This window comes from Callospermophilus lateralis, chromosome 7 (genome assembly GCF_048772815.1).
Source record: "Callospermophilus lateralis isolate mCalLat2 chromosome 7, mCalLat2.hap1, whole genome shotgun sequence".
Taxonomy (NCBI): domain Eukaryota; kingdom Metazoa; phylum Chordata; class Mammalia; order Rodentia; family Sciuridae; genus Callospermophilus; species Callospermophilus lateralis.
The window spans coordinates 1,451,719-1,475,480 of record NC_135311.1 but is presented as its reverse complement, the minus strand read 5'-3'; the positions used below and the strand labels follow the sequence as shown (position 1 = coordinate 1,475,480).

At 45.1% G+C, this 23,762-nt stretch overlaps 5 non-coding genes across 5 annotated transcripts; 1 reads left to right on the top strand and 4 right to left on the bottom strand.

Annotated features, from left to right (window-relative positions):
- The first annotated feature begins 7,178 nt into the window (after positions 1–7,178).
- Positions 7,179–7,252, top strand: Trnan-guu (transfer RNA asparagine (anticodon GUU)). Its single transcript has one exon. It is a non-coding gene; the product is annotated as a tRNA-Asn (tRNA).
- Positions 7,253–13,638: 6,386 nt separating this feature from the next.
- Positions 13,639–13,711, bottom strand: Trnak-cuu (transfer RNA lysine (anticodon CUU)). Its single transcript has one exon. It is a non-coding gene; the product is annotated as a tRNA-Lys (tRNA).
- Positions 13,712–14,078: 367 nt separating this feature from the next.
- On the bottom strand, positions 14,079–14,150 carry Trnah-gug (transfer RNA histidin (anticodon GUG)). The gene has a single exon. It is a non-coding gene; the product is annotated as a tRNA-His (tRNA).
- Positions 14,151–14,817: 667 nt separating this feature from the next.
- Trnag-ucc (transfer RNA glycine (anticodon UCC)) lies at positions 14,818–14,889 on the bottom strand. The gene has a single exon. It is a non-coding gene; the product is annotated as a tRNA-Gly (tRNA).
- Positions 14,890–16,782: 1,893 nt separating this feature from the next.
- Trnae-cuc (transfer RNA glutamic acid (anticodon CUC)) lies at positions 16,783–16,854 on the bottom strand. The gene has a single exon. It is a non-coding gene; the product is annotated as a tRNA-Glu (tRNA).
- Positions 16,855–23,762: the final 6,908 nt, after the last annotated feature.

Here is a 23,762-nt window from a genome sequence, read left to right as displayed (position 1 = left end):
GGTCAGCGAATTCACCATGCTTTAAATTTCAAAAAAGTGAAGCAGCTAAAAGAGGCTGTAACAACCTATGGTCCTCAAGCACCCTTCACTGTAAGCTTGGTCGAATCCATTACCAACTTGAACATGACGCCAGCAGATTGGGCTAATATGTGTAAAGCTATGCTAAATGGAGGACAATACCTGTTATGGAAGGTTGCCAATGAGGAATTTTGCAAGGAGTCGGCTAGGCGAAATGCAGCAGCTGGTTATCCTCAGAGAAATCTAGGTATGTTGTTAGGAAAGGGACCTTATGAGGATCAGCAGCAACAAATTGCATATGATCCTGGCGTATACATACAAATTGCTGTAGATGTGGTTAGGGCATGGAAGAGTTTACAAGGACATGGAGGTTTACAAGGTCAATTATCTAAGGTAATACAAGGAGCTAATGAACCTTACGCTGAATTTGTAGATAGGCTTATTCAAAGAGCAACCAGAGTTTTTGGGAATACAGAACAAGCAATGCCATTAATAAAACAACTGGCTTATGAGCAAGCGAATCGTTGGTGCAGAGAAGTCATTAGACCATGGAAACATGAAGATTTAAACACATATATTAAATTATGTAGAGACATTAATGAACAAGGGCAAGTTGTGGCAGCTGCAATAAAACAGGCTTTAGATGCCAGGCCAAGAACATGCTACAATTGTGAACAAACAGGACATTTTAAAAGGAATCGCCCCATAGGAGGAGGGTTTAACAAAACTAGGTATCAAAGGAATAGAATACCGGGTATTTGCCCACGATGCCGTAGAGGGAGACATTGGGTTAATGAATGCCGTTCTCAAACCACCATAGAGGGTACTCCATTATCAAAAAATGAACAAGGACCAGGTGTTTATCGGCGATATTGTGGAGAAAGGCATCGGGATCCTTTGTTCATTGCCAAAAAATGGACAGGGGGGCCCAATGCTCCGGGGCCCACAACCACAAATATACGGAGCAGTGGAGGAACCCAGTAATCCCATCAGGGTAGTGCCCAGGACACATTGTCCATCAGATCCCTCATCAGACAAACCAGAGGGAGCGCAGGGTTGGACATCTGCGTCTCCACCAGAGCAGTACTAACTCCAGATATGGGAGTTCAAATCATTCCCACAGGGGTAAAAGGACCTCTTCCCAAAGGAACAGTAGGCTTATTATTGGGATGCAGTTCTTCTACTCTAAAAGGACTTATGATAAGTCCTGGGGTAATTGATCCCGATTATGTAGGTGAAATAAAAGTTATAGCTAGTTCTCCAAGAGGTATATCAGTAATTTCACCAGGAGATAGAATAGCACAGTTGTTAATAATACCCAGCCCACATGATAAATTTTCCAGCTGTAGTGTAGAAAGAGCTTCCAAGGGATTAGGCTCCACAGGTGTAGATCGGGCTATGCTTTCTTTAAATTTAGATTCTCACCCCATGCTAAAACTAAATATTCAAGGACATGAATTTAATGGGCTAATGGATACAGGTGCAGACCTTAGCATCATCTCTCGTCAAGAATGGCCAAAACATTGGCCATTACAACAAGCCACCCAAACGCTTCGAGGCCTAGGAGTGGTGACTAATCCCCATAGAAGTGCAATGGTATTAGATTGGAAGGATCCTGAAGGATGTGAAGGAACTATACAACCATATGTATTGGATCATCTTCCCGTAAATTTATGGGGACGAGATGTCCTAGATCAATTAGGTTTGACATTAACAAATAACATCAATCAAAATGCACCCACTATTATGGCTAGACAAGGTTTTAGGAAAGGAAAAAGATTAGAAAAACAAGAACAAGGTATAGCAGCACCAATACAAATAGATCAAGGAACAGACAGACATGGATTGGGATTTTCAGAAAGGGCCACTGAGACAATAAAAATTACTTGGAAATCAGACCAGTATGGGTTCCTCAGTGGCCCCTGACTAAAGAAAAGATACAAGCAGCCCATGATCTGGTCAAACAACAATTAGCGGAGGGACATATACAACCTTCTATATCTCCCCATAATACTCCCATTTTTGTCATCAAAAAGAAATCTGGTAAATGGAGATTATTGCAAGATTTAAGAGCCATTAATAATGAGATGGTTATTATGGGACCTGCTCAATCGGAGATTCCTCAATTGTCTGCTTTGCCAAAAACCTGGTATGTTTTAGTTATAGATATCAAAGATTGTTTTTTTCAATTCCAATTCATCCTGAGGATAGTCCACGTTTTGCATTTACTATCCCTGCACTGAATCATGAAGGTCCTGATCAGAGATATGAATGGAAAGTACTCCCTCAAGGGATGGCTAACAGCCCAACTATGTGTCAAATTTATGTTAACAAAGCAATCCAGCCACTTAGAAATCAAAATCCTGAACTACAAATATTTCACTATATGGATGATGTATTATTAGTACACAAAGATAAAAACACATCGCTGGAATGTTATGCCACACTTAAAAACTTATTAAAAAACTGTAATCTAGAGATAGCAATAGATAAAGCACAATTAAATTTTCCAGTTAATATTTAGAAGTTCTATTATCCTCAACCATGGTCCATCCACCAAAAATTCAAATACGAGTAGATCAACTCAAATCACTTAACAACTTGCAAAAGTTATTAGGAGACATAAATTGGATAAGGCCTTATCTAGGCAAACCAACAGGAGAGTTGGGACCTTTATTCGATATCCTAAAAGGTCCATCAGATCCAAATTCACCCCGAATGTTAACGCCTGAAGCAAGAAAGGCATTAAAAATCACTGAAACATATATGGAAAATATGCATTTGGATAGAATTGATATAAGTTTGTCTTTATTATTTATTGTACTACCAATAAAAAATACTCCTACAGGAGTATTTTGGCAAGCAGGTCCATTATTATGAATACATTTATCTTATTCTCCTCACACTATTCTTACTAGGTATCCTGAGGCTGTAGGACAATTAATACTCAAAGGAATAAAAGCAGCAAAGGGAGTGTTTGGGATTTCTCCCAATAAAATTATTACCCCATATACTATGAATCAAATTGATGAGTTAGCTAATGAGTTAAATACTTGGGCAATAATCATGTGCAAATCTAATGTTTCATTTGATAACCACTTACTATCTAATCCTTTATTGTCTTTTTGGTCATTACATCCTGTAATTTTTCCAAAAATGACAAGAAAAACACCTATCATGAATGCTCCAAATATATTCACTGATGAGTCAAATAATGGTACAGCAGCAGTAGTTACCCCTGATCAAACTTTTACATTTTTAGTACCCAAACAATCAGCTCAAAAGGTAGAGTTTAATGCAGTATTACAAGCTTTTGTGATGTTTAAAGATTGTGTATTTAATTTATTTTCCGATAGTCAGTATATAGTTAATGCTATAGTATCCCTTGAAGATGCTGGTAGGATTTCCCCTTCCTCTACTGTTTTCTCTTTGCTTTCCACTATACAAAGTCTAATCTGGGACAGAAAAGATCCATTCTTTATAGGACATATCAGGGCACATACAGGATTGCCTGGAGCCCTTAGTTTGGGCAATGATTTAGGAGATAAAACTACACATGACATACATATTTTCTCTACACTAGAAGAAGCTACAAATTTTCATAAAAAGTTCCATGTCAATGCTAATACTTTACAAAAGTGTTTTAAAATAACTAAGGAACAAGCCAGACATATAATAAAACAATGTCAAAATTGTGTGACCTTTTTACCACAAGTTAATCTTGGAGTCAATCCTAGAGGACTGATACCTAACCATATTTGGCAGATGGACGTCACACACTTGCCAGGATTTGGAAAATTAAAATATTTGCATGTTATAGTTGATACTTCTTCTGGATTTTTGATGGGCTTCCTTCATGCTGGAGAAAAAACTAAAGATATTATAGCTCATTGCTTACAAAATTTTGCCACTGTGGGCGTTCCTAAACAGTTAAAAACAGATAATGCCCCTGGTTATACTTCTACCTCTTTTAAACAATTTTGCTCATCATTTGGCATTACTCATATAACAGGAATCCCATACAATCCACAGAGACAAGGCATAGTTGAAAGAGCTCATCAAACTATTAAAATGTACTTATTAAAGCAAAAAGAGGGAATTGGGAAGGGGTATATATTCCCGAAAGATAAACTTAAAATAACCCTTTTTACTCTAAACTTTTTAAATTTGGATTCATCAGGGCTTAGTGCTGCGGAAAGGCATATGTGTCCAAAAAATGTACATAAGCCCAAGGTACTTTGGAAGGATATTCTAACAGGACAATGGAAAGGTCCTGACCCAGTAATTGTCGGGAGTTGGGGGTCTGTTTGTGTGTTTCCACAGGGAGAACAGCAGCTGATTTGGATTCCAGAGAGATTAACTAAATCGATTTCTACAGACCAAAAAGAAGATGATTTGGCTCAAATCCATAATAGCTGATATCCAAAACTCCAGTTTGGCTATCCTTACATCTGCGACAGAACCAGGATGCTTTTTTCAATATCTATTTTATTATTACCCTTTCCCTCATCATGAAGTTCTATTTTGTTTTGTGAGCTCATACAGACCTAGGTTAATGTTTTGCTGATCAGTTCTATTTTTTGACTATAGAGTTTTTAAACATTGCAATGGAGATTTCACCTGTAAAAAGTTATAAGGCCGTTACTATTATGTTATGTGTTGTACGTATTATATTATGTGTGCACACTTGTGTTTTATGTTGTATGTTTGTATATACGTATGTCCATATATCATATATGATGAGTGCTCATGAAAAAATGGATCCAAATTTTTTTTTTTATTCACGTGATTTAAATGGTTTAATTTAAATTGGGTAAACAGCTGTTGAGGATTGTTTTAAAATGTGAACAAAAAAGAGGTTAACAGATGTGTTTGTTTACTTTCACCTTTCCTTTTCATTATATTTAATAATTCTGTTCAAGATAATGTAAATTGTTAAGAAAATTGTTTTCTTTTAGTGCCTTCTGGAATGTTACATAATTTTTTCTTTAACCATTATTGCCAGAATTCCTATCTTCATCCCAGTGCCGGTGAAGACAAAGATAAAACCAATCTACAGTTTCTGCAATAGCCATCACTGAACTGCTTGCAGAACTTCCCTGACTATGTATCACTTGTATGCATTGTGAACTCACTTGTATGCATTGTGAACTATCTGTTGGTGCAGCGACTTGTGAAGATTTTTTTTGCTGATGGTGTTATCGGTGGTACAATTTTTCCAAAAGGAGCCGTCAATTGGCTTGGTGTATCCTCCTCCCTTCTGCTTGTCATGGTCGTTCAGCTAAAATTTGGGGGCCAACAGAGGTGAGGCAAAGAACCTCACCCCCCACACCCCCACACACACCCCACACACACACCCGTACAAAGACCTATCCACAGGTGTGGCTGTATGCTGAACCGGTAGTCAATGACGGGTAAGATCCAATTGCAATGGTACCAACCTAAGACAGGAGGCTGACGCCTTGAGGTCAGCTCATCCAATTACGGGTAAGAACCATATGTACTATTGGACAACCTAAGGCAGGCACGGTCCCTAAGCCACATGCTTGTTGTTTAAACAGAGAGGGGGAGATGTTGAGAGCCACAGAAGGGGCCCCAGCAATCTTCCAGCTGCCAGCAAACTTCCAGCTGCCAGCTGATGATTGGCTCACAGCAGCCCCTGCAAACTTCTAGCTGCCAACTGATTGGCTCCTCTGTGGTGATGCTCACTGGGCTGTTTCCCTGCCCTTTCAGACCATGGAGCTGCTCATTGGGGGACTTTTTTGGTTCCGCCTATGTGACCCAGCCTCAAGAGCAGGAGGAGTCGGGGAGGTGGAGAGGCTTCTGGGAAGCGGGTGGTGGCAGTTGGGCTCTGAAGGTTTTTCCTGAGGAGCTGTGTGGTGCCCTGTGGTTCTAAAAATAAAGTTCGTGTCTTTTGACAAGTGGCTCCTGAATTATGCCCAGCCAGACTGCAGCATTGACATCCAGGATAAAAGGATCTTTTTTCAACCCCCCACCCCCAGAGGCCCCACCTGCCAGGATCTTTTCCGGAATCCTGGTGTGGGAGAAGGTGCTGGAGACTGAAGAAAGAGGAGGACAGGTTCAGATTTGCACAAGGTGTGACTCTTAGGCACAGAACACGTCTTGGGTAGCAGCAAGACAGGACGCACCCACTCCGACAGGAGGAGGGGACTGATCTGCTGAGCTAGACAAAGGGGGGCTTGCCTGTCAAAACCAGGGGTGTGTCAAACGTCACTTAGGAAACCGTGGGGCGTGGGGTCACACGAATCCTTTTATTCTGCAGAGTTTGGGATGCGTACCAGGGTCACCTAACCAGCAGAGTGGCAGTTGCACCCAAGATGACTCAGGTCAAGCTAGATTCCTACAAAGTCACTTACTAGCGGCTGCTACTCTCCGAGGCCCAAGGCCCGGGTGACCGTCCACGCAGATGCCGGGCAACGCGACGCCGCGGGCCCAGGAGCCTCAGCCCCTGGGGTTCTGCGCCTCTTCTCCGGGCCCAGAGGAACGCGCCTGCGGCTGCGCCTGGGGTTCCCCAGCTGCTCGCTGGGAACCAGGACGGTCCCAAGCGCTGGAAGACGGTGGGCTCCGTTACGTCGCACCAAAGCCACCGCCGTCCCTGTCGTTGGGCGCGGTCTGTGCCATCAGGCCTGCTCGGGTCACTCGGACGGCTCAGCTTCCGAGTTCCACCCAGGCTCTGGCAGCGCCTCCTCGTGATCCAAGAGGACGCGGCGGCCCGGGGCGGCGAGTCGCCAGGCCTCCGCTCGGAGCGGGACCAGCGCTGCCCCTGCCACCCCGCCGCGGTGGAGGCCGTCGGGGAGGAGGCGCCGCGGGCAGCGAGAGGGAAAAACAAGGCTCGTGGCCTTTTCCGTGCTCTGGGGGCCTCGGCCGGTCATCCGGCCCCACGCACACGCGAGGTCCCCGCTCCTGCCCCCTTCCTCCGCCTCTCCAGCTGCCTGTCGGCTCGGGCCCCGCAGGCAATGCGCGCCCGCGGGGAGCGGGGCCGGACCTCGAGCCGGCGGCCGGCAGCCAGACCCGGGGGACCGCAGCCCGGAGCCCTGTCCGAACGGGCCGACAGCACGGCGGCCGCGGGGGCTGGTCCCGAACCCGAGGCAGCTCGCATCTCCGAGATGGGGACAGGAACGCGCCGCGCGGAGCCCCGGGTCTCTGTGGCGCAATCGGTTAGCGCGTTCGGCTGTTAACCGAAAGGTTGGTGGTTCGAGCCCACCCAGGGACGGCCTCTTTTTCCTGTCTACGACATTAATTTGCAGAGTCCTCTGGACCCCGGTCAGTCAGGGCTTGCCGCGGAGCAGGCTGTGCGTCCCCCGGCCGAGGCTCTCCGTCCGCACTGCGGCGGGTGGAGCTCCGCAAGGGCCTTGGGATAGGCTCGGCGACGCCCGCCCGCGACGCCCGCCCGCGACGCCCCAGGACTTGGTAAGCGCTTGCTGGACCCCACACTGTCGCTATTTTCAGGGGCAGCGTGGGCATTAGCAGTGTTCGCTGCGTGGCATTTCGTGGCTCCGACGGACCCGCGGGTTTGAATGTTCCTCCACCGAGGACGTGAGACCCCCTCTGACGGTCACTGTCATCATTCGGAGAACGTCTTCCTACCGTCCCCCGTCCCGGGCAAGCCTGCGAGTGGACCTGCCCGGTGGAGGCACTGCGTGTTCCCGAGGCCCAGGGCGGTGGCCGCGTGGCCCCCCTCTGAGCAGGCTGACCCCCGCAGGTCGATGGGACGTCTGACAGCGGCGCAAACCCAGTCCCACGGTGCGGCTCTGCTGTGGCGCTCTGTCCTCTGAGCCCTGAGAACTAGGGAGAGTGGCTCACAAGAGACTGGAGGTCGCATTCTTCTGACCCTAGAGGGTGGGAGGCCGTTCCCCACGCGATGAGTCACCTCCCTGGCGGGGCGAGAGGCGCTCGGGCACAGCTGTGTCAGGGCCTTCCCCACCCTGTCCCAGGTGCCAGAGCCTGTCCGTGTGGGGGTGTGCCTGACCATTGACTTGAAGCCCAGTCACTGACCCTGACCTTGGAATGCTGTCCCGCTCGACCTTCATTGGATGGAATTTTCCCTTGAATTTTTTTGTTCCCCAATAAAAGCTCACTCCCTGGCGTGTCCCCTCTCTCGCTGGCCTCTGTGTTAACCTCACCACTGCATTAGGTGGCTGGAGGAGCTAGGAGGAGCCTCTCTGAGCTGGGCAATAAGGTATCAAGAGTCAAGTCTCTTTAATTTTAAACTCACTAGTTAATTTTATGTTCTGAACCTCTATTATGAAGCTAGCGTGCTGGTCGCGTGGCTGATAGAGGTGCTCCCCAGGTAACCTTGCACCTCTGGGCCTGTGACACAGAGCCCAGACCCAGTTCACCTTCCGGAGTGTAACCTTCATGGTCAGTCCTGAGTCAAATAAAATGTGGAAAGAGAAGACTTTAATTTTTCATCGTTTTGAGACTTTAGATAATGGATGTTTTCCTTATTTTCTTGTGGCAACAAGAGGGAGAGTTGCATTCTCCTGACTCAGTAACTCTACTGCTCTTAGAGAATTGTTTGGTCTATGCTTGAAAGAAAAGTGACCACAACACTCGGAGCAACCAAAAGATCTTTATTGCAGCAGTGCAACAAAGAGAAAAGAAAGAAGGGGGGAGAGAGAGAGAGAGAGAGAGAGAGAGAAAGAAAAGAGAAGAGGAGAGATGAAGAGGGAGAGAGCAAGAGCAAGAGCGAGACAGAGAACACGCGCAAGAAAGACGGAGAGCAAAAGAGAGAGAGCAAGAGAAGGGGGGGCTGGCAGGAGGGAGTTTTTATAGCCCAAATCTAATGGGCCCTCTGGGTCTGCAAGCTGCCTTGTTGGCCCAAGGGGGGGGGGGGCGGTGTGTGTTAAGTGTTCAGCCTTGAGCGGGGTTGAATGTTCAGACTTGAGGCAAACAGGTGATAAAGGACCAGATAGAGGGGGGTTTGAGTGCGTGGGCTATCTTGCAGCCAACATCTGTTCAGCCTGCCCTGCAGACAACACAGTTCAGCCTGCTCTGCACCCAACAATGCTGATATGTGTATTTGCTATGAAATGCAAGGTGGGCAAGTAGCCGAAGAGAATTTTTCATAGTAAATAAAAGTAAATGGAGTTGAGTCCAATCTCTTTACCTCACTGGAAGATTCTGTTACATCTGTCCCTAAAACTATTGCCATAGCCCTCCTTGAATAAATCTGCTTTACTCTCAAAAGAAAAAAAAAAAAAGCAAAGCAAAACAAAGCCAAGCTGGGCACAGTGACACAAACATGTCATCCCAGCTACTCTAAAGGCTGAGGTGGGGAGATTGCAAGTTCAAGGCTGGCTTTGGCAATTTAGGAAGACCCCTGTCTCAAAATAAAAATTAAAAACAGGGCAAGTGCTCTAACTCCCTGGTAGATCATCCTGTGTTAAATCCACAGTAACACATACACACACACACAAAACAAACAAACAAACAAAAAAAAAAAAAAAACAGAAGTAGAGGTTAGATTCTCAAATAGATTTACCTAAAAATAAGTGAAGTCTTATTTTGATCCGTTCAGAGTTTTAGATGGTTGCTATAATATGCCACAGTCTCTGGCTGGGCACAAATCACGAGTCTCCACACAGCTTGTAGATTCAAACAGCAATTCTTTATTCCCGAACTCACACCGGCCGTCTACAAACACGTTCTGGGGAAATCCACGTTCTCTGCCCAAATCCACTCTCTGCCCAAATCCACACTCCTGGGCTTCTGTCTCCCAAAAATACTGTCTGACCCTAAGAACTCAAGAGGAACTCAGCAGCAGGATACGCCCTATTCTAAAGGGGGAACACCCTAATCTCCTATTATGCTAAACCGCCCTGGTCCTTGAGCAAGGTCACCTTTCAGAAGTCCTTCCACTAGACAGCATGGGAGTAAGCTGGCAAGGAGATTGTCATACCTACTTGGCTGATGGCTCCCAGCAATAATAAAGTACCCTAGACCGGGTAGTAAGACTCAGATGGCTTCAGTTTGAACATTTGCCTTCATGGCCTATGTGAATCTGAGGAGGTCACCTGGTATCACAACACAGCCATTCCCCTGTGAAATTCAAAAGAACAAACTGTAAAGTACTCTGTTATATTGTTATTTGTGGTGCTGGGGATCTGGGCTATCTTTTTTTTTTTTTTCTTTTTAATTGTGGGCTATCTTAATGACTGTTCACCCTATAGGGTTTGAAATGGGTATGAGGGTCATCTAGTGAGCAAGATGGTGGTTATGACTAAACTGGTCGTACTCATATCAAGTTGGATCTCTATAACTTGAAAAAACCACAACATACAAAAAAGGCTTATTTTATTTATTATTTCTTTTTATCAGGCTTATGTAAGCATAGGGTTTAGCGAACCCAACACTCTTATAAAGCTTTTAATGGAAACCAACTGTCTTTTGATTCCCTTACCCATTTCCTGCTCCCTTGAGGTAACTACTTTATTATTATTTTTTCAATTAATACATAAAAACTGTACACGTTTATGGGGCACCAAGTGATGTTTCAATACAACTCTGAAGCATCACATGGTTCTCCAAATATTTATCCTGTCATTTTTAACAGGTGGCGCACATCTGTAATCCTAAGGGCTTGGAAGGCTGAGGCAGGAGGATAGTGAGTTCAAAGCCAGCCTCAGCAAACAACAAGGCCCTAAGCAACTCAGTGAGACCCTGTCTCTAAATAAAATACAAAATAGGGCTTGGGATGTGGCTTAGTGGTCAAGTGCCCCTGAGTTCAATCCCCTGTTCCAAAAGAAAAAAATTCCTTTTTCCTAGCTTTTTGAAACGCATGGTACATTATTGTTATCTGTATTCACCCTATTGTGCTTCTATGAAATACAAGAACTTATTTCTCCTATCTAACTATAACTGAATGCCCATTGACCAATTTGTCCCCATCTCTCCCTCATACTTTCTCCAACCTCTGGTGACCATTATTCTACTCTCAACCTCGATCAGAGGTTTTTTTGTTTTTTAAAATTATCTTATTTTATTTTTAGTTGTAGATGTACACAATAGCTTTGTTTATTTTTATGTGGTGCTGATAATTGAACCTAGTGCCTCACACATACATGCTAGGCAAATACTCTACCACCGAGCCACATCCCCAGCCCTTATGAGAGGTTTTAGATTCCACATAAGTGTGAGATCATGAGGTACTGCCTTTCTATGCCTAACTTATTTCACGTAACATAATGATCTCTAGTCCTAGCCATGTTATTGTTACAAATGACAGGATTTTGTTCTTTTAATGGCTGAATAGTATTCTATAGTATATATGTACCACCTTTTCTTTTTCCATCCATCAGTTGATGGATACTTAAGTTTTCAATTTCTTAACTATTGTGAATAGTACTGCAACAAACACAAGAGTACAGACGTCTCTTAGACATACTGATTTAATATCTTTTGTATGTATACCCAGTAGTGAGATTGCTGGATCATATGGTAGTCCTATTTTTAATCTGGGTGTGTGTGTTATGCTGGAGATTGAATGCAGGGCCTTGTGCATACTGCAAGTGCTCTACCACTGAGCTACATCCCACTCTAGTTTTAATTTGGGGGGAACTAGAGGTAGTCACTTTAAATTATTTGTGTCAGTAACTAGTTATTTATCTCCATCTCTAAAAATAATTATTATTACTTCTTGGTATTCTAATTTTAGGCACTTTTATCTCTTTTGTATGCTTCTCATACAGTTATCACTACATATATACATGTACATTTCCCATTCTTCTGTCTTCCCAATTCTGATGGTCAATTTTATATGTTAACTTGACAGCCTATGGAACCAAAATATTTGGCCAAACTCCAGTCTAGATGTTGCTGTGAAGGTTGATATTTAAATCAGTAGTCTTTGAGTAAAACACATTATCCTATAATGTGGGCAGGCCTTATCCATTCAGCTGAAGAACTTAAAAGGGAAAAAGACAGATGTCCTAAGAAAAAAGGACTTTGGTTCTAGACGTCCTTCAGATTCAAGTTTTTGATCAGCTCTTCCCTGAGTCTCCAGCCTGCTGGCCCACCCTTGCACATTTTGGATTTTCCAGACCCCTCAATCATGTAAGCCAATTCCTTAAAGGAAATCCCTCCCTCTCCAATACACATAAACTATGAGTTGGGATTCTATGAAGAGCTCTAATGTACTAATAAACTTATAATTTTGATGCAATTAATGCTTACACTATTACTATATTATACATGTTAATATTGTGTCATCCCACATTATGTTAATATACTGATATATTTTTAAATACACTAATATACAATTACATACATTCTTTTAAATTATGTTAAGAGATGAACCACATCACTTTTTGTACACTATTTCTCCCTTGGCAGTGACAATCATCTTGATTTTCCATTTGCTAAGTTTCCCAGGTATTTATTTTATCAAACTATAACCAATTTCTCCCAGTTCTGTAAATCTGCACTCAGCACAATGAAACGGTACCCTTTTCCCCTAAGAGACCTCTGCTCGGGTCGGGACCTCTGTCCTCAGGCCTCCCTGGAGCTGCCACGTATTTCTCGGGGCTTCGCCACCCCTCGGGATGCCCTCGGCCTCACGGATCCCAAGTGGGCTTCGCTCACCCCTTCTTTTTCAACAGTTTCTGTAAAGGTTGCCAGGACGCCAAACTGTGGGGCACTCATGTCCGAAAACGTCTTCCTATCCGTGCGCTTGACTCGTTCTTCACTAGACAGTCAGCTGGAAATGGCTGCGCTCAGGTTGGCGAACCCTTGTTTTATTTTCCAAGTTGCTGTTGAGGGAGGCGCCCTCCCGCGCCGCACGTGGCCACGCCCCTCCCGCGCCGCACGTGGCCACGCCCCTCCCGCGCCGCACGTGGCCACGCCCCTCCCACACCAACGATGGCTGCTGGTTCGCCGAGTCGCACGTAGTAGTGTTCCTGCCACCTCTGGGTGGACTCTACCAAGGCTCCGCGTTGGAACAGACTTGTCCCTGGCTCCCCACAGCGCATGCTGGCCCCTAGGCCGCCACAGACCAAGAAACCCGAATCTGTCTGACGTGGGTCGATTCTTGGTAGTCACAGAGCGGAAGCGCCAAGACCGTGGAAATGCCCAAGTCATCCCGAGTCCCGGCTGTGGGCGTTAAGCGTCTCTCAGTCCCTCAGAGTCCGGGGGGCTCCTTTTGTCCCCTCTCCTTGAGTCTGGTTTGCTCCCCCAGCGCTGGGCTCTCAGTGGACCTCCTACCCTTCCAGCCGTGTCTGCGCACACAGTGCGAGGGCGAATTTCCCCTGGCAGCCGGCCTCCGCGTCGGACCAAGGCTCCCTTGCTCCCAGGAGCGCCCTCACCTGAGCGCCTCCCCTAATCACGTGGTGAAGAACGTGTGGCTCCCAGGGCGGAAGGGAATGCGCAGCCCGGCCTTCCTGGGAGGGGCAGAGGGAGCCCGGCTGCCAGCCCCACCTGCCTCCCCCGAAGCTAGATGTGCAGGAGAACCGAGGTCTCCGCAGTTGGGGCATTTCCTACTCTAGTCCAGTTTGAGGAAGGTGGGGCAGGTGGTGGCGATCTGTGGACAATAGCGAAATTACGTTTAAAACAACAGGGGCTGTGGTTGGGCTTCACAGTCAGCTGACCAAAAAGGAGGCCAAGCGCCCAACGTGGGGCTCGAACCCACGACCCTGAGATTAAGAGTCTCATGCTCTACCGACTGAGCTAGCCGGGCACCTGGGTGCCAAGGGCTGCTTCGGAGTTATTTCCTCCTGAAGTCGGCATAGGATAAAATCCTGAGACCGAGTCCCTCTGAGAGCCCTGAGGCCAGGAGGCAGCGAAGGACCCGAGCCCGTAGCTGTGGCGGATTGGCGGCCCTGCCTGCCTCCCAGACTCTGCTGTGGGAACGCAGGAACTGGGAGGCGGGCGGGGCGGGTGCAGGGACTTCCGTCTTTACTGCTGCTACCGGCATTGCTTGCGTTGCCCGGGTCCTGCTGTCAAGTAAAGGGCCCTCCGAGTGATTACAATCTTGAGTGGTTTTTTTGATCAAAGGAAGGGGGAAAAAAAAGGAAACGTCACTGCCCCTCACCAACCGTGTCACCTGCCGTGACTCGGATTCGAACCGAGGTTGCTGCGGCCACAACGCAGAGTACTAACCACTATACGATCACGGCGCGCCACTCCGGAGGCAGCGAGCTGGGCCCCGATTTAGCGCTCCTTGAAATATAAGCCCTGCCCCCCCGTGGTTCCACCCCATGCTCCGAGTCCTCCGCGCGCTGGCAGCTCCTCTTCAACGTCTTGCTGCGACATCCGACAGGATTCTGAGGTCCTGCGCGGGGCCGCCGCCCCCAGGTGCTGACCTAAGGTGGAGGCGGCAGCCGCAGACCCCGACGACTGAGGCTCGGGAGGGAGAAGCTCCCCTCCTCTACCTCTCCCAAGAGCCAGCCGCCTGGCCCGCAGTTCCCTACTCAGCCCCAGGCCTGTGCCCGGGGTGGGGGCATCGGAAGGAGAGCAGCTGGTGAGCGCGGGGCAGGCGGGGACCTTCCTGAGCGCCGGTTCCGCCTTCACCTTGGCAGGCAGCGGCCGAGCTCCGCGGGCCTGAGCACTTGTTCCAACGGACTTGTTTGACCCTCGGTGAATCAGGATCGCCTCCCAAGAGTCAGAAAAACAAACTACTTCAGACACACCCCCACGGAGGGCCCTAGAAGGATTGTGGCTCAGCCAGCTTGCCCGGGACAGGGGAGGGGACAAGGACAAAGGAGGTTAATGGCTTTGCCCACTCGTTTGCGGGGCTTAGCCTGTTCGCTCCGAGGCTTGGGGCGAGTGGGAAAAGCGAAAGCCTGCGTTGGCCGGGAATCGAACCCGGGTCAACTGCTTGGAAGGCAGCTATGCTCACCACTATACCACCAACGCGCTCTGGCGCCGCTGCTCCCTGGGCGCCCTATGAGAACTCTCTGGGACGGTCTTGCTCCGCAATTTCCTGTTCATTTTGAGATTGACATTAAGAGAAATTTCCACTAGGAAGCCAAAGAACCGCCAAGAGAAACTTGACAGATTTAAGGACAGTCGATTCCAGTTCCTTCCATCTTCGCGAAGGCGGACCCGCAGAGGCTCTGCGGCCGCCTCACCCACTCGGAAGGTTCCCCAGCCCCACGCCGGGACTGAAGGCGGCGGGGAGCCGGGCGCCTGCAGAGCTCGGGAGACCTTCCCAGGTCCCGTGCGTGGAGACAGATGCACCACCACATTCCTCAAAGGCTTCGTCTTCCCTTCACCTTTAAAAAGCGCAGTGTGCAACTAGGGTTCCTGCCTTGGTTTGCATTGTTACTACTAGGGTTGATGATTTCTCACAAGCTTACCAGTTATTCGAATCAGCTTTGAAATTTGTTATGTATTTTGCCTATTTTCTATTGGGTATTATGCTTTCTCTACTGACTACAGTTTATTATTTGTCTTTTAATATTATTTATGATATTTTTAGATAGGCAGATTTTTCTATTCTATAGGCCATTCTATCATTTTTGTCCTTTATGATTTCTGCTTTGCTTTTATCTTGAAAAAGTCCTCTTAGCCTAAAATTAAAATGTTATTCTCTAATGTTTTCTTGTAGTTTTAAAAATAGTTTTAGTTTAACAACCAACAATAAAAATTAATTAAAAAAATAGTTTTAGTTTTTGCGTTTAATTCTTTAACCATGGAATAGGTGGTATGAGGTAGTAATTCCACTTTTAGAAATTTATCCTAAGGAATATGTAGGGATATACACAAAGTTTATCTATGAAAATGTTCATCAAAATATTATTTGTAAAACCAAAATTTTAGGGGGAAACCATGAAAGTTCAGAAATAAGATTGATTAAATTCATTTTGATTTTAAAACCAATAATGTTTTTTAAAAAATTACTTTTACACTGTACATTGCTGGTGGGAGTGTTAATCGGTATTACTACTATTAAGGAAAATTGTATCTATCCACAGATGCATATGCCTTTTGAACCAGCATTTCAATTTCTGGCCATTTATTCCACATATGTACAAAATTACATGTAAGTTGTTATTGTGATAGCACAGAGTTAGAAATGACCTAAGTGTGCATCAGTGGGAAGTTAGTTAAATTAATTATGGAATATCCATACAATGAAATGCTATATACCATAAGAAGGAATAAGGAAGTTCTCATGTCTGATCTAAATTCCACTTTTAGAAATTTATCCTAAGGAATATATAGGGCTATACACAAAGTTTATCTATTTCTAAAATATATTATTAAATAGAAAAGGCAAAGTGCAGAGAAGTGCGGATAGAATGCTCCCGTTTGTGCAAGAGGGAAAAAGGTATGTAAATATAGACGTAGGTATGTATGTATGCATGAAGTTAACATTTGCACGGTCTGTGACATAATCAGGAAATTTAACAGTGGTTGCATTGAGGGAAAATAGATGGTAGATTGAAAGGTTTATTGTGCTTTCTTGTAAATTTGAATTCCAAACCTTGTAAACACTCCATCTTTTCAAAACTTAGATAAATATGTTTCTGAATGTTTATTTCTACTGGCAAGTTAGAAATACATTGTTAACTGTAAAATAGCAAGTAATAAAAATAGTACGTATACAGCACAAATTCTTCCTTTTCTGTTTCCTAAACTGGGTATTAAAAACAGTTTCAGGGTGGTAGAATTATAAGCTGTAGTTTCCATGGCGTTTTGGTACATTTTCAAAATTTAAGCTTCTCGTAGATGGGAGAAGTGATTAGAAGAAATAATATTCAAATTTCTACAAGAAACCGAGGAAGGAAATAAAAGGACAGCTTCTTCCCTGACCGGGAATCGAACCCGGGCCGCGGCGGTGAGAGCGCCGAATCCTAACCACTAGACCACCAGGGAGGCTGGCTGGGCCTCCCCTAAAAGGCTATAGGAGTCTAAGGAAATGCGAGCTCCTGCTTACGTCCTCGGGCCGCCTCCCATTTGGGCCGACTGCGAGGCTGCCCAGCCTGGGCCGGGAGACGGCGTCCCCGCCGCTTCTTAGAGTAGTAAAGCCTTGAGAGAACCCTCCCTTGACTCTTGGAGCCAGGAGAGCACTGCGGACCCAGACCCAGCTTCCAGGACCACCGAGAGGAGAACTCCAGAGAGAAAGCTCCAGCTCCTCCGTGGAAAAGCCAGGTTCCCCGTTGTGTCTGCGTAAAACTACGGGGCACCCAAGGGGTGTCCTGGAGCCGCCCGGGCCGGCCTCCTGCAGTTCGTCCTCGCTGCTCTGTGGGTTTCCTGCGGTGTGAATTTAGGCCCAGCTGTAGACCAGCGGCCGGGAGGCCCAGGCAGGAGGATGGAGAGTTCAAAGGCAGCCTCAGCAACTGAAGCGAAACCTCAGCAACTCGGCGAGACCCTGGGGGAGGGGAGGGGAGGGGACACCTCGGACACCAGTGTGGCAGCGTGTAAATCGGTGGAGGTGTAACCGACGTGATTCTGCAGTCTGTGCACGGGGTAAAGGTGGGAGTTCATGACCCACCTGAATCAAATGCATGAAATACGATATGTCAAGAGCTATGGGATGTTTCGAACGACCAACAATAAATCGTTAAAAAAAATAAATAAATAAGATATAAGAAGTCCTGGGGATGCGGCTTTTCAGGGGCCTGAGTCCAGTCCTGGGCGTAAATGAATAAGTGAAAGTCCTTCAGCCTAAGCCTAAGGCTCTTGGTACCCAGAAAGTCCTCACTCCAGAAGACTAAGAGATGCGTCGTGTCTGCGCTCCGAGGGGAAAGAAAGGGAGTGTGCCAAGGCGAAGGCACTGCGCCGCTCTCTGAGAGAAGAAGCCGGTGGGACAGACGTTCGCAGTGGACCGAAGGTGCGTCCTGATGATCTGGTGCTTCCAACTTCCCTGTGGATTTGAAAAAAACCAGAAACAAGAACCGATGATTGTAAGTAGAGGCATGAAGACCGGAACTGGTGTGAATACACTAGGCATACCGCCGGAGAGGAGAAGTGTGCTCTGTGTGTGCTGTCAGGCGGCCACGAAGTGCTCTCTCTGGGCTCCAGTTCACACGGAGAAATTCTAAGGTATCACTGACACCCAGAAAATGGTTTGATAATGAATGAAAAATAGTGTTAAGATCGGATCATCAGTGATGCGTGCAGATCTGCAGGGCCTGGTGCAAACGAGGACCACGGATATGCAGGATCATGGGGTCTTTTGCTGTTTTACTTTGACGTGTCAGTGTTGAGATGTCAGAAACATTTCATTCACGCGATCTCTACATCCTGTGGCCTTAAACTGAATGCCCGAAGCAGGGAAGAGCACCTGAACGGGCACACTTCCCCCAAACACTCCAGGCTCCTGCAGCCCGGGGGTCCACCGAGCGCCTCCTCCACCCCCGTCCCGCGGGACACCACCCTGCGGCCGTCGGAGCGAGGCCGGGTCCTGGGTGCGGTGGGGTGGCGGCTCCGCCAACTTCAGAACCACGTCTTAGGGCTGGTACCGTGCAGGGGGCTATTCCCCCTGGTCTCAGGCCGGACGCAGCCTGCTTCGGCCCACAGCGCCTCCTCACCGACGGTCTCCGCCTACCGGTTCGCTGGGGACCCAGGAGAGCAGGCGCCCAGCCTTTCTCCGCACCAAAGGTCGGGAGCGCTGCGGACGGACGCTCGCGTGGAGCGCTTGCCTGGCGGGTGCTGGGCTGGCTTGGAGCCCTAGCACCGGAAAAGGGGGGCCAAGGAGAAGAAAGAAAGGTTCACTTAGAGGCGGAGAGACAGAGGGGCAAGTGTTGGGGGGTGATATTGGCCAAGGTATGTTGTTATATCGTGTGCATGTACAACTTGTAGCAAGTCCCATCATAATGTACAACTATGGTGCATAAAAAATATGAAAAAAAAAAAAAGATGGGACTGGGGCTGGGGCTCAGTGGTAGAGCGCATGCCTAGCACGTGTGAGGCACTAGGTTCAATCCTCAGCACCACATTAAAAATAAATGAATAAAATAAAAATATTGTATCCATCTACAACTAAAAACAAAAAAAATTGAAAATAAAAAGCTCAAAGAGAGACTCTCACTAAAGCATCAGACAGCATAAAGTTTCTTCTTCTTTTTGGCACCATACCAAAAACTGGATGGGAGAAATGAATAATTAATTTATTTCACTCTGCATCCTGTTTCTTTTTGTCCTGGTTTCAAACACTTAGATTATGTGCTAGAATAGATATTACATAGCTCAAAGGCTAGTGAAAAAAATACGAACAAAAGAGAATAGCTCTGGAAAGATTGAGTAGATGTTTTTTTCCCTACTCCTCCTACTAATGCAAGTAAAAAACCTGAACATAACATATAAAAACATAAACTGCACATGAGGGGCCAGGCCTGTTATTCCATCTACTCTGGAGTCTGAGGCAGGAGGATCCTCAATTTGAGTCCAGCCTGGGCAATTTAGCAAAATCCTGACTCAAAATAAAACTTAATTAAGTAGTAATACTCCCCTGAGTTCAATCCCCAGGACCACAAAATACAAAAAACAAAACAACCCCCCCCCAAAAAAAAAAAAACCTCAGGTGGAAAGAGACAGCAGACTAGCTAGGGGCCGCAGAATCCAAGGAAAGACATAAGGCGTTTTCCCTGGCTTTCTTTTTTCCTCATGTTCCATCCAGATTTGGAACTGAAGAAGACAGCAACCTGTAAGTACCAAAAGCAACAGCCAAAAGGAAAAAAAAAAAAACTAACTAAAGCTCTCTAGCCAAATGAGGTGACATAGCAAAAGAAAACATTTGAACAATAACTGCTCGATTCCTACCTACCTACCTGGCACCAGCACACCATCCTTCTTCTGTCTGAGCAATATCAGAGAAACTAACCAAAACAAAAGTTTAAATGAGGTCCAGCGTTTTAATAATACCCAAAATGCCCAGGTTTCATTCAAAAAGCATAAAGCATTCATCACAATAACAAGGAAGGAAAACCTCAAACTGATGACAGAATTATCTGAATTTTTTTTTCTTTTTTGACACAGGGTCTAGTTCAAGGCCCAGGCTGGCCTCAAACTCCTAGGCTCATGATCCTCCTACCTCAGCCTCCCAAGGAGCTGGGACTGCAGGTGTATACCACCACAATGGACTGACATATATTTTAAAGCAGTCATTATAAAAATGCTTCAGCAGGGGTTGGGACATAACCTAGTGGTAGAGTGCTTAGGATGACTGAGGCTCAGGAAAATAAAAGTGAAAAAGCTTCAACAAACAATTATGAGCATGTTTGAATGCTTGAAACAAATGAAAAAAAATAGAAGTTTCCAGCAAAGATATAAAAATATCAGTACAGAGAAGATAGGGCTGGGGATGTGGCTCAAGCGGTAGCGCGCTCGCCTGGCATGCGTGTGGCCTGGGTTCGATCCTCAACACCACATACAAACAAAGATGTTGTGTCCACCGAAAACTTAAAACTAAAAAATAAATATTAAAAAAATTCTCTCTCTCTCAAGAAACAGAAGATATAAAAAAGAACTAAGTGGAAATTTTAGAACTGAAAAGTACAGTGACTTAAAATACACCCTCAATGGCTTTCCAACTTGGACCCTGCAGAATGGCTCCACAAAAGAAGGGTGACTTTAAAAAGGGCAGGGGCAGATGTGGTGGCCCAGCAACTACGGTGCCTGAGGCAGAAGGATCATAAATTCAAAGCCAGAGTCAAAAGATCCGGTCTTAAAATTAACAATAAAAAGGCTGGGTTTTTGGCTCAGTGGTTAAGTATCTCTGGGTTCAATCCCGGTACCAAAAAAAAAGAGGCGGGGGAGCCGGAGGCACACTGCCATCAATGAGGTGGTGACCCAAGAATACATCAAATACACTATCAACACAAACACAAACATGGTGTCGACTCAAGAAGTGAATCCCTTGGACACTTAAAGAGATCCGGAAATTTCTCAAGAAAGAGATGGGGACTCAAAATGTGCACTGATACCAGGTTCAACAAAGCTGTCTGGACCACAGTAATAAGGAATGTCCCACAGTTTCTTTGTACAGTTGTCCAGAGAATGTAATGAGGATGAAGAGTCACCCAACTCTATACTCAAGTTGCCTGTGTACCATCACCACTTTGAAAAGAGAACAAGTCATAACTCCTCCCCCACCAAAAATAAATAAAACCCTCATTCAAGAGCTTAAAGCAGAATGGAGGGACCCGGAGAATCAGTGAACTGGAAAACACGACAGTAGATGTCATTCCATCTAAAAACAGAGCAAATGGACTTTGGGACTTGTGAGGTTACAACAAAAGATTTAACATCTGTGTCATCAAATTTCCAGATGGAGAAACTAAAGAGAACAAAGCTGATAAAAATACTGAAAGAAATAATGTCTAAACACTCCCCAAATTTGGCAGAGCACAGAACCTACAGGTTCAAGAAACTGAGTGAAACCCAAACAAATAACCCCAAACAAATGCATGCACCTCAGAGAAACTGTCAAAAGCTAAAAGTAATAAAACAAACGTCGAAAGCACTGAGAGGGAAAATGATTTGAATGACAGCAGATTTCTTATTAAAAGCCATAGAGGCCAGAAGACACAAAATTCTTCAAGTACTGCAAGAAAAGTCTGTCAACCTAGATTCCTAGATACAGTGAAAATTTTTTTTAAGAATGAAGAGAAAATAATTCACCAACAAAAAGACAAATAGCCTGATTTTTAAAAAATATTTTTTGCTGTAGATGGACATAATACCTTATAATTTCTTTTTATGTGTGCTGGGGATCGAACCCAGTGCCCTACATGTGCCAGGCAAGCACTCTACCCCGAGCCACAGCCTGACTTTTAATACGAGCAAAGGGCTTTAGTAGACATTTTTCCAATGTCTATTTAGTATATTCAAATGGAATTTAATACTCCCATATCTTAGGCATGTAATAAATTTTGTGTGTTCTTTTTTCCCTGTTTCGAAAAAAAGACATTCAGATGGTCAACACGCAGATGAAAAGAAGTTCAGGAATTAGAGAAATTAAAATAAGATCACAATAAGATACCACTTTATACCTTCCAAGATGGCTATAAATTAAAAAAATAGAAAGTAGTGCTAATGAGGATAAGGAGAAACTAGAACCTTGTGTGCTACTTGTGGGAATATAAAAGTTGCAGCTGCCTGAAAGACTGTTTGGCAGTTCCTCAAAAAACTAAATATAGAATATGACTCAGTAATTCCACTCCGGGTATATACCCCAAAGAACTGAAAACAGGTACTCAAACAAACACTTGTATGTGCATGTTTCCAACAGTGCTACTACTAATAGTTGAAAGGTGGAAACAGTCCAGATGTTCTTAAAGAGATGAGTGAGCCAGGCACAGTGGTGAAGACAGTGAATGCATGTAATCCTGGTGACTCTAGAGGCCAAGGAAGGAGGATTCCAAGTTAAAGGCCTGGTCGGGCAATTTAGGGAGACTCTCAGCAATTTAGAGAGATGCTGTCTCAAAATTTAAAAAGCTGTGGATGTAGCTCACTGGTAAAGTGCCCCTAGGCTCAATCCCCAATACAAAAAATAAATAAAAGAGAGAGAAAGAGTGATGAATGGATAAACAAACTGTTACATAAATACAATGGCATATTATACAGCCATAAGAAGGAATGAAGTAGTGATCCAACTACAACTTGAATAAATCTCAGAAAAATCATGCTGAATGAGAGAAGCCAGACACAAATGTCACTTCTTATATAATTCCATTTATATTACATGTCCAGAATAGGTAAATCTATATAGAGAGAAAGCAGATTGGTGGTTGCCAGAGGTTGTAGAGTGACAAAGTAATGAATACAGTGTTTTGTTTTGGGGTGATGAAAATATTATGGTGATAGTTACACAACATTTTCATTACACTAAATGTCATTGAATCACACATTTTAAAACAGTTAAAAATGTGAACTTTATGCTTTCAAAACACAATAAAAAACAATGGAAGGAGTTAGGGGTATAGTTTATTGGTAGAATATTTGCCTAGCATGCATGGAAGCCCTGGGTTTGAACCCTGGCATCAAAAAAAAAAAAAAAAGTGTATTTTTTTCCAGGAAGCACTATTATTATTACTTTTGTCTCACATTCAATTGTTGAGTTATTTTGTCTCCATGGAAAGATTGAGACATCCTGAAAGGCCTTAATTCTGTTACATATTTTTAGCAAATTTTAAGTGATTGGCCAACATTTGCAGAATTGAATTGGGCCAACTAACAGAATGTTCCTGGAATGGCACCAAGATCCAAGTTAATTTTGGTTAATTAATATAGTCCAAGGCTGCTGGTAGCAGTGTGGTACCTACCTGTAATTCTAACAACTGGAGAGCCTGAGGCAGGAAAATCACAAGTTCTGGTTCAGCTTCAGCAATTTAGCAAGTCCCTGTCTCAAAATAAAAACAAAAGGGTTCAATCCCTGGGTTCAATCTCCAGTAATTAACACACACACACACACACACACACACACACACACACATCTCAGGTGGAACACAAGATAAGAACCTAACATTTGATGAGAATGACAGACACTATTCCTAATAGTGGCTAACACCAGTCCTAGATAACACAAATTTTTCTTATTAGCAATAAATGGGAGCAAAAAAACAAAAAGCATTAGTTGTCAATTCTAATGGCCTTAGTTATTCGTGCAGTTTCTCTTGCCAGTCTGATGTGGTTGTTTTATCCACAGCTTATAATAAGTCTATCAAGAACTCTCCAAGAGAACAGGACTGTATATACCCAGGAGTCCTGAAATCTCAAAGTCCTTCTGAGGAATGACTGGGTGGATATATTCTATACCATATAACTAAAAACTCAGCAAG